This window comes from Diadema antillarum, unplaced genomic scaffold (assembly GCF_040938485.1).
Source record: "Diadema antillarum isolate AM-2024a unplaced genomic scaffold, OU_Dant_1.0 scf00000028, whole genome shotgun sequence".
NCBI lineage: Eukaryota > Metazoa > Echinodermata > Echinoidea > Diadematoida > Diadematidae > Diadema > Diadema antillarum.
Genome location: NW_027270917.1, coordinates 1,531,370 through 1,542,809, shown reverse-complemented (window position 1 = coordinate 1,542,809; position 11,440 = coordinate 1,531,370). Strand labels below are relative to the sequence as shown.

General features: G+C 37.4%; 1 pseudogene; it reads left to right on the top strand.

Moving 5' to 3' along the window:
• Positions 1-7,803: 7,803 nt before the first annotated feature.
• On the top strand, positions 7,804-8,328 carry LOC139735714 (cystine/glutamate transporter pseudogene; annotated as a pseudogene).
• The last annotated feature ends 3,112 nt before the right edge of the window (positions 8,329-11,440 follow it).

The following is an 11,440-nucleotide window of genomic DNA, read 5'->3' as shown; positions in this document are numbered from 1 at the left end:
TGTGACAAATATACTGAAATACCTTTCAAACTTTTCTGATCTAGTCGTATCATTGCCTTAAATAATGAAATTAAAGGGTGTCGATAGTGCTAGCATTTTTCTTTTTTTTAATGTAAAACTCACTCACAGATTTGGTAAAGGCAATTGTAAATGTCCCATAGAATTTCACCGTATTGGATTGTGGTACATCGTATCCGGGCAATTACCCCGAGAGGGCAATTACCCCCCGGCTAAATACTGGTTAGTGGTAAGCTTAGAGTAACGATTAGGGTTAGGGTTAGGGTTAGGGTTAGGAGTTTGAGTTAGGGATAGGATTAGGTTCAGGATTAGGATTAGGATTAGGGCCAGGGGAAGGGTGCGGGGTAATTGCCCAGGGGGTAATTGCCCTAGACCCAATTTACATGCTCTCAAATCGTGTGTCATCTTTCTATCATTAATGTCCATAAATAAAGGGTAACTGGCCTATAAAGCCCCAAAACGGTTACATGTTGAAACTATCAAAGCAAAACAAAATGAAAAATTCGTTTGTTTGTTTGTTTGTTTGTTTTTTTCACAATGCTTATGCAAAACGTATGAGCGCTATAGGATGTGCGCATGAATTCAGTACAAATTGAAGTTGCTTTAGAATTGTTTTTTTTCTTCAGCTGACCTCTTCTGAATGTACCTCAAGACCATGTTACTGTATACGCTATTTGTTGATATGACATATCTTATTTTTTTCTATGTATATTCACTATTTCATAATACGTTATACGCACAAGCTTCATGAACTCGCTCCTTTACGCTGAATATACGGACCACGTGCTTTTTTTTTTTATAATAATGTCTTCATTGTACAGTGTCGGCTTTCGATCTCCCGGTCGCGGAAGCACTGAAGACTTTACTAGGCCTAAAAACAGAGAGAATTGCAGAATGAGATTTGCGCTCCGTCAAATCTAAATCAATCGGGGTGCTTGGATTTACAAACACGTTACGACCACAAATACGATTCTTCCAACTCTTGGTAAAGTATTACACTGAAAGCTACATTGTATTCACTTTATGAACAGTGAATTTGCTTTCATGGAGCTGTTACTACAGCTACTGGATCTACGCATCTGGCTCTGGTCGTCAGGTTCTATGGACAGCCATCTAGTAGGTATTTTGATGGACTGGGTCAGGGCGTCGTTTTACGTCTAGGGAAAACAAAAGAACATACGGGTAAATTCGGAATACAAGGAATAACTATCAACAACTCAGGAGCAACAATGGCAGCACACTCTGGTACGCGGTTTTCTCACATAGAAACAAATACATACACACACACACACACACACACACTTTTTTTTTTTGTTTTTCAACTATGTTTATTCTGTTCCATTCAAAGTAATAGAAAAAAAATAACAATTTTCATTTGCTACAATTGAAATGACGAAAATATACATTTGTGATCATAATAGCAAATTTGCTATTGCTGTACATAATGACATAACAAAAATTACATTTTCATGAACAATTATCAATTTACATACAGTCACTTCCCCTATGCTCTCAAAAAATTGCTTAAATTTAACAGTGATAATTCCATTCTTCTAGCATTAATCTTAATAATCATCCAAATGAATTATGCAGCAAAATTATACATTAATAAATAATGGAACCATATTATTTATCAACCAATACCCGCCCACCTACTAACTCATATCCCTTACTGAGTTCCTTTGACCACCCCCACCAGTTCCCTCCCTTCCTGTTTCCTCCCCACCCCTATCTGTACACATGCAACACACAAACACACACAAACACACCCATACACACACACATACACATGCACACACATACATACACAAACACACACACACACACACACACACACACACACACACACACACACATATATATATATATATATATATATATATATATATATATATATCTTTTTGGGGGTGGTATGCAAGAACTGCATTCATGTATGAAAAACATTCAGCAATGTAATATTTGAACTGTAGGTCCCTCAAATCCTATAGGATTTTTGTTTCCTGTGTCTAAAGGAAAACAAACAAGAAACCTATAGCTGTTGCTACTCTGGCACGATAAGTTTTCATTAAACCCATAGTGTATATTTGCAAATACCATTTTTAGTTTAGTTTTCAAAGATCGATTTTTTTACATATACATGTTAGCATAATGTCTAGCAGTTATGTTGCTGTTAAAATAAAAAATGTGGTGCTATAAATAGATCTCGTGTACCATTTTGTGAACCATACATGACACAAGTTTGACTTGACAAAAAAAAAAAAAATGAGCACAAAGAAAATTTTCTAAAATTGTCCTAATCAGTACAGTAAATGATGATGAAAATAAAGGGAAAATAATTTCTGTTCAAATTACTTTTAATTGCATTCATTCAACATTACTGTGATGGATGATTATTTTGAGCTGCCCTTTTGTACTATAATTGTATTGGATAAGTGCAAAAGTCTATTTTTTGTATACTCACATTTACCATGTATTTTTAGCCAATGTTGAGTTTGCATCCTAATCGATTATAGTCTTTTATTCAGTAGGCCTACATCTTTTGACCATGTATTATGTAACATTGTGCACAGCAGATCGAAACCTATTCATGTTGAAACTGTGACATTTACTTGTTTGATATTCACATAAGTTTTTTTTTCAAAAGTATGAATTGAAATGCTTTTATACATGACAACTGTGCTGCGAGTATATGCATCCCTCAGTTATTAAAATCATTTTCCCTTATAAATTGTGTATGACTGATATGTGTGAATACTTTCGTAGATATACAATGTTTACAAATCGATATACATAATATATATATATATATATGTATATGTATATACATGTATATAGGCCTATATACGTATATATATATATATATATATATATATACATGTATATAGGCCTATATACGTATATATATATATATATATATATATATATATATATATATATATATATATATATATATGTATATTAACATACATATGGGTTTGTTTGTTTTGGCTGTGTTTTGTATCCTTCAGAATATCCTCAATAAAGTCCCGTAAGTTGGTATTTATCGGCAGGTGTTATTTTCAAGATCTGATGAACATATACCAATGCTTATCATAATTTGTAAATAGTAATTTGAAGCGCATTAGTACAATCCATGTATATTATCTTGCAGCAGTTGAAGTATGAGATTGAACTTTGCACACATTGTCAAATATCATTATTCTATCTCGGTGGAAAAGTACATACATTTTATCATATTGGCGACAGGAGTGCAGCCGGCAGCGGCATATTTGAATTAAATTTGACTCAATGGTTTATTCATTTCCATCAATATATGATACAAAGCGGTACATGTGTCGATTTTACTTTCATCCAACTGGAAATTACAGTTCATTGAACACAATATAAAAGATTTGTACGAATGGTATCATAACCAAAAAAAAAAAAAAAGAACAGAGAAAAGATTTATGCAAATTTTTTCATGGTAACAAAGAAGAAGACGCAATCATATCGATGAAAAAGATTGTTCCACTAAAAAGCCAAGCTTTGTCACCTACAAATACAGTAACGTAATTAAGTAACAGCCGCAAAGAGATGAAAGGAAGAATAAATTCATATACCAATTGATAACGGATTTTTGTCAACATTCTTGGTAAAAATAAAATGTATATCACCTCATACATGATATGAGCACAAATCAGCTTGACAGAGAATGTGTCACACTGGCATCTAAAGTATTGAATGAGTCAATGATTTGGTTTACCTTCCATATAAAGGCCCATAACATGACAACACCAACCAGGGAGGTGAGACAAAACCTCCCTGCACCAACCAAAGATTTTGATTGAGAAAATAGTGATTTTTGTTTCAATAAAAATGACGTATCTGATCCTAGCATTGGTAACTCGCTCAGCGGCAGAGATGAAAATCGACGAATTTCAAATGTTTAATTTTAACATCTTGATCGACAAAACACGAATACAAATTGATATGACGGGGAAAAAACCGACACAAGGTTTTAGCAACGCGATGCGACGGGCGTATACCCTCCCCCCTCCCCATTTTTTTTTTTCCATACAAACTTCCACATTATGTGTTAAGAACCTTCTGGCGTCCTCTGGATTTGAGCTAATTAATCAGTCGGTTTTTTTTTTTTTTTTTTTTTTTGGCTCCTAGTTTACAGATTGTTTCTGGGTCATTGAACAGGTTTCCAGTCCACTTCTTTTGCAAAATAGAACAAAGGAGTGAAAGAAAAGAACAAAGCTCACTCAGTACAGATGCGTCCATGATGAAGTCTGCTCAATTTATGGACTATCTGTTGTGCGGGAGTTGCTCAACGTGTTTAAATAGTGACCTTTATTGTGTTTATATTATTTCATATTTGTCCTAGCAACTGTAAGCGAGTATCATTTCACGAGATGAAATTTGATGAGTATATAACATATACAACGAAATAGCATGCAAAGAAGTAAAGTAATGACAAAAAAGAAAAATGTTGAAAATTGAAATTATTAAAATAACAAAGAGAGAAAATAATAATACATCTTAGTTTGTTTCTATGCACATCATGGAGTCGAAGGAGTGAGATATCAATGGTAGGCCTACATTGTAAATCATGTAGTAAGCAAAGCATCACATAATAAGACGACACCTGATTTTTATTTCATTTCAATAGTGGCGACAACATGCCTTGTCCTGAGCAGATAACACCCACCTTGAGATCTGAGACGTGAACGTTTTTAAGACGACGCAACCTCACCGGTTGGACTATAATATTATAGTAACAGCTGTTTGCACAAGGGAGTAAAGCCAGGCTGACACTTGCACGACTTTTGGCCACGATTTTGTCGTGGCAAGTAGTGACCAAAATTTTGAACATTTCAGAATTCTCGTCCCGACATGGCACGCAGGTCACGACGGGTCTACGCACACTTCACGCCAGTTTACGACTAGTTTGCGCACTGGCACGATTCGAGTCGTGCCAAAATGCGTGCCGCAGAATCGTGCAAGTGTCAGCGGGGTTCCCACTATCACGATTGGCGCCACGATTGAAATCGTGGTCTTAATCGTGCAGCAAGCGTGATGGTCTTATCAGATTGTATCAGATCTTAAGGTCAATCGTGGCAATCGCGTTAATCGTAGGAAAACTTTGGACGGTTCAAAAATATTCTACGATTATCACGATTAGTTTTTGATCGTGATCATCTCATCAGATCGTCTAGGATCGTATCCAAACGCAGCAAATCTCTTCTAATCGTGCTTCTTAATCGTGTTGATTGGGAACGACTTTTTCACTTTACTTCCGCTTATCATTATTATTATTTTTTGCCCATTTGCCCTTATGTTACTCATAAATTGATTTATTTTGTATTCTGATAGGTGGTCGCCTGCATCTTTAGATTATTTTTTCCAAACGGTAAATTCTATGACGGTGTGGGGTTTAATTATCGTAATTTTTAAGGTACATTATCAAAATAATTTTTTTAATGATTTCATAAAATGAAAGTTGTATTACAGATTTTTAGATGTTTTCATACATTATGTTAATGATGTTTTCATTAATGAGTTGCTATTACCATTATACAGACACACAAAACGGGATATGGGATAACTTTTGTAACCAAAACAAAAAATGAGCAAAAGTAAAATGGCAATTGTATGTCTGCACGTATTGACTAAAGTCAGTACAAAGATGAGAATAGTTTAATGAATCGTACTTGAATGGGTACCTATCAAAGGCAAATGGTTAATTTTTTACAGTATATTACAGAGTATTTTTTTTTTGGGGGGGTGCAGTATCCTGCTGTTTGTGTATTGTGCATAGTAATTAAGATTTCTTGTTTCATCAGCCATCGTTTGACCCCTTTACATCTATTTTGACACTTTTCAATGTCTTTTTTGTATATTTGGTAGCACATAATTTTAGAGGAAATGGTTATTTTCAACTCTCATTATTACTGCAAATGTAAAAGTGACCATTGTCGTGGATGTGAGATCACTCGTATGATTATGACAATGAAGATCACTCTTATTATTTTTCACAGTTAGTTATTCAATAAGTGTAGCAATATACCCCTGCGAAATGATCTTGTGTAAAACCTCCTTTTTTGTTAAAAAGTGACATTATTTTGATTAGGGAATCACTTTTCTGTTATGTGTGTGTATCAGTTATGTTAAACATTGTTAAGTAAAACACTAAATCAAGCCGAATAAACCAAACTTTTAATAACCCATGAGATAACGACATTTTGAAATAAAAAGGCATATGATACATATACTTTGCGAATATGAAATCGAACACATAAGCAATACTATCCATTCGGCCAACTTTCTTATATCGAGCGTATATAACACACAATACTATGTTACATAACATTCAAAATGTTCCCATCTTTCTTAGCTTCCATTTCATCATGTAATTATTTTCTTCATGTATTGGAGAAAGGTCATTTTGCCTTGCTGTTTGTTTGTTGTTGTTTTTTTCTGGGGAAGAGGGGCAATCATCTGATCTTATGTATTTGGGTTCGTTATTTCATTCTTTTTTGTGAGGGGGGAGGGTGAGCATGTCGATTTAATAATCTATTAATTTCTTTACGCTTAATATTAGACGACGGAATATCTGAGGTTATGGCTGGCCTGGGTGCTGTTTTCTCTCTGATAACATAATCGTTATTAGCAATACTGCAAAGGTTACGTTGTCATCATCGTCAACCTGTCAAGCCTTGCCATCATCAATGGTTGTGGATGAAATTAATAGGCCTAATCACTCTGCATAATTAAAGGGAAACAATGAAATCTATCGTCAGCTGGACTATAATATTCCCATTCGGGTCCAATCGCGTCTTAAATGGGGGTCGCTTCTGATCCCGATCGTAAAAGATATCGTATCTTATCTCAGCAGCCCGTATTGGTTCGCGGTATTCGTATTGGAACGTATCAGTACGTTGCTGCACGTACCAGATCGAGGATCCTGATCGTAATGGTCATGTTAGATCGGTACCAATCGTGAACTCAATCAGGACAATCCTGTGCGTTAAAAATGTCACGAGGTCTCTGCCATTTTTATCTGTTTGACTTCACTCTATCACTTAAGTCCTTGTGAGCATACAACGCCAACTTCCATGTTGAGTTTTAAGGAGCACTTGCTGGATAAGGCAGAGAATTGAACTCTTTATGTGCCATGATGTTTTCGTGTGGAAAAAAAATCATATCTTTGTTCGTGTGACAACTGACAAGCTCACCTCAGTGCAGAGATCTATACCTTACACAGATATTCCGATGACCCCGTGAGTCATCTGTTTTTATGAAGTTGGTCGAAAATTCCTGAACATATTGTCTAAACTTTGTGCTGACCGCAGTTTATCGGATGCATGGAAATATCATAAGTCCGTTAATTACCGAAATGCCCGGTAAATCATGCGTCCTGTAGGCTAATTATCGGGCGCACGGTTATGGAAATTGGCATGAATAAAAGGAAAATAAGCATGCAGTGAGTGAAAAATTGTTATATGACAGTTGACCAGTTAGACTGTGAAAATTCCCTAACTAATTCTATAATTACGTTTTAACAAACAATTTATACCAAGTGGTGACGCATCCTTCGAATGAAATGGCACATGTTATTGACTGTGTGTTCTCTTTTTAGTGAGCGTGAGTTTGCCCTCTAAAAGTTTTCTTTTTCGGTTCAGTGAACCGAGAGTAACAGTTTTTTTGACTAACTGCCTTGCAAGTTCGTCGTAATACTCGAGATACATGTTTAATTCTCGGACGAACCTGTGAGGATTCCGAGGTGAGAAAGAGATAATTATGGCTGCTAGTAGTGACGATGTTAGTGTCAGCGATAAACCGCCGACGCCGACCACCTCGGCGTCGCAGAAAGTGGTCCTTCGTAAGCAGGTGTCCCTCCTCGACTGTCTCGCTCTGTGTGCTGGCACCATCATCGGGTCTGGAATCTTTATCTCCCCGAAAGGAGTGCTGGCGAACACAGGGAGCCTCGGGATGTCGCTGATCGTGTGGATTGCAAGCTGCTTCTTATCCATCATGGGTGCGCTGAGCTACGCCGAGCTCGGCACGACGTTCGCCAAGTCGGGCGGCGACTTCGTCTTCCTCCTGGATGGGTTGTCTCCTCTCCTTGCTTTCCTCCGCCTGTGGACGTCGATAGTGTCTATAAGGACGGGGGGTTGGACCGTGCTCTCGATCACCTTCGCAAAGTACGCCTTAGCTCCTTTCTTCTACGGCTGCGACGATGCGCCTTTCCTCGCTGAACGGCTTCTTGCTGCTTGTGCCCTGTGTAGGTTTAAATGTAATCACCGACCCGGTGGCAAGCCATGATTTAGGATTGATTGAAATGTTCGGCAGAGGTACATGAACGGAGTCATCCCACGAGACCGAAACCCACGAGTCATACGGCCCACAAGTCTGACATTGAAAAAAAGTTCTATGAGTCATACTGTTAACGAGTCATACAGCCCAATTGAGTCCAACACTTAATAGGCAAACAAGGCCTACAAGTTCGACACTATAAGCAAACAAGGCCTATATGAGTTGGACACTGAGCAAAAAGGCCCACGAGTTTGACACTAGGCAAAAAGGGCTTTCGAGACCGACATAACATCACGGTCGGGGCTTTTGTGTCTGTCTCATGGGCCTTGTTTGCGCAGTGTATGTCGAACTCGTGGGCCTTGTTTGCCTATTAAGGGCTGTATGACTCAAGGGCTGTTTAACTCGTGGGCTGTATGGTTCGTGGGCGTCGAGCTCGTGACGTGCACCCCACTGAACCATCAGCAGGGAACGTCTTCGACATTTTGGTGGCATGCGGGTAAAAGGTCTTCTGATACATAAGAGTTTCTGGCGAATAATACACGAAACTAACTGATAATGTCTTCGTAGTGATACTTGAATGTTCTTTCCTATGCATCTTTTTGTACAATTATTTAAGTTTTTTGGCTGGATTTATCCTTTTCCTCTAAATTTCGAAATGAAGTCGATCTTTTCGAGTACGTTATGTCTATTTTGGTATGGGTAGTTTGCCCGTTTTGAGACATTTAGCTCGGTCGTATTTGGTGTATGATTTGTCTCGTATCCACTGGAGCGTTGGTGCTTTGTTTGGTAATTTGTTCGCTGTTCAGCTAAAATGATAATGAAGAATCGTTTTGGATGGTTGGCAAGGACGAAATGATTACATTGAAATTATGCTAACAGCGGTCTCTTAGATGAACACTTCGGTTCATAATGACGAATAGAAAGAAAATTAGTGACTAGGAACACTGCTATTAATAATTTTCGCGAAAGAATAAGCGTCAGATTTGGGACAGGAGAGCAGACAATATTATTGAACGAAAGGGTGCACCACAGTCGCATTCCCCGAGCTCCAAACAGAATGAACAAACAAGAAGCGTGACTGATTCATGAACTCTCTTTGCGTCGGAACAGCGTTTAAAAGCTATTCTTGGCAATTTTTTAAACTTTGCAAAGTTGAATTGTAGCAAATATGGGACTCTTGAGGAACAATCCCTGTTGACTCATTTAGATAAATTTGATTCGGGAAAACAGCAATAACTAGAGCCATCTCATCGGAGCATCTAAAATTTAACATCGGAGGAAATCATAGACTTGATGAAAGCAACGACTGCAAGACTTTATCAAACGGATTTCGTATTCGAGATCGCTCTTAACATCAGTGCCGTGCCCTAAATTGACTTAGTAGTCGCTTTTACAAGTAGCTATAATTCATCACAGTATTTTTGGATACTATAGGCAATCAAATATTTTAATGTATTGATATTTGCTGAATCATACTCCAATTTAATCCGTTTCAAAAAACTGATTCAAAAAAGATACAGAACAATATTGTACCAGATAATATTTCTGAATGATTTTGAAAATGCAAACATCGAATTCTGTTGGAAATTTGGCACAGTCATGTAGAGTTCAGGGCAATAAATACCCTATGCTCCTCCTACACTCTGCTGTCTATGACCCATTATGTTAAATGATCTCCCCAATTCAGTAACTAAGTGTGAAGTAATGTTATATGCAGATGACACAATTCTGTTTTACAGTGGAAATGATGCCCAGGAGATTGAAACCGTGCTGAATACTGAATTGTACAATGTAAACCGGTGGTTGAGACAAAATTGTTTGACGTTGAATGTTAAGAAAACTCAGTTCATGGTGATAGGAACATCAAGAAAACTGCTATCTGCTGATCGACTGAAACTTGAAATCGATGGTAATGAATTGGATAGAGTGAGGGAATATAAGTACCTGGGAGTTAGGATGGATGAATCAATGAGATGGCAAAAGCAAGTTGAAGAATGTTGTAAAAAAATTGCCACACGACTAGCATTGCTGAGACGCCTGCGGAAGTACCTAACCGAAAGTAGCGCTAAAATCCTGGCAAACTCATTAATCCTACCGTATTTTGATTATTGTTCTTGTGCATGGTCAAACTGCTCACAAACCCTTAAAGATGTGCTTATCAAACAACACAAGAAAATGGCCAGAGTGGTAAGGAGAGTGGATCACACAGTGCCAACCAACCAGGTGCTTGGAAGGTTACGTTGGATGACGCTTGAAGAGAGGTGGCGTTTGAACACTTGTAAAGCAGTCTTTAAGACACTTCATGGCAACATGCCCGAATATGTGCAAGAACTCATCACGCCTCTTGGTACTCTCTAAAAAAGAAAGAGTGAATTTTCACTCGATTTTCACTCCCCTTGGTAGTGACGTCAAGGATCACTAGAAGTGGAGTGAATTTCGAGTGAACAGAAATTTCACTCCAAAAGAGAGTGAAAAAAGACGGAAATGTTTTTGGTGGGATGTTCACTCCTTTCTCACTCTAAATTCACTCCTGACGTATTTCACTCTTTTGTCAGTCGTTTTTCACTCCTTTCTCACTCTCAATTCACTCCTATTTATTTAACTCTTCTTTAACTCCGGAGGTTTTTCACTCCTTTTTCAATCTTTTTTCAATCCTTTTTCAATCTATTTTCAATCCCAAACAGAATTACACTCTACATGAGCACACATCTCTATCACAGCACTCAGTGCACTAGTTATTCAACCCTGGAAGAAAAAGTGACAATGGTGATGAATTTGGGAATAATCTAGGTGGTCTGGAGCCATTTCTGGGATAATGAATACCAATCAAACTAATACAAACAAAAACAGCAAGCAACGTTCATAATATAGATATTTGTTAATATTAATGCATGTATTTTGAAGCCAACGATCCACCACTGGTAGCCCAGTGCATTGCCAACTTTGTGTTCCAGTTTTGAAAGTCATTTATACCCGAGCTGGATCAATACATGAAACTGAATAAATATAAGCTAGTAATCCAATTGGCTGTTGTTTCATTCTTTCTTATTAATTTATTCTTTCTTTAAGTAGCATTGAGGAGGATATAAGAAGATAATGTACTAAATGCTACGCATGATAT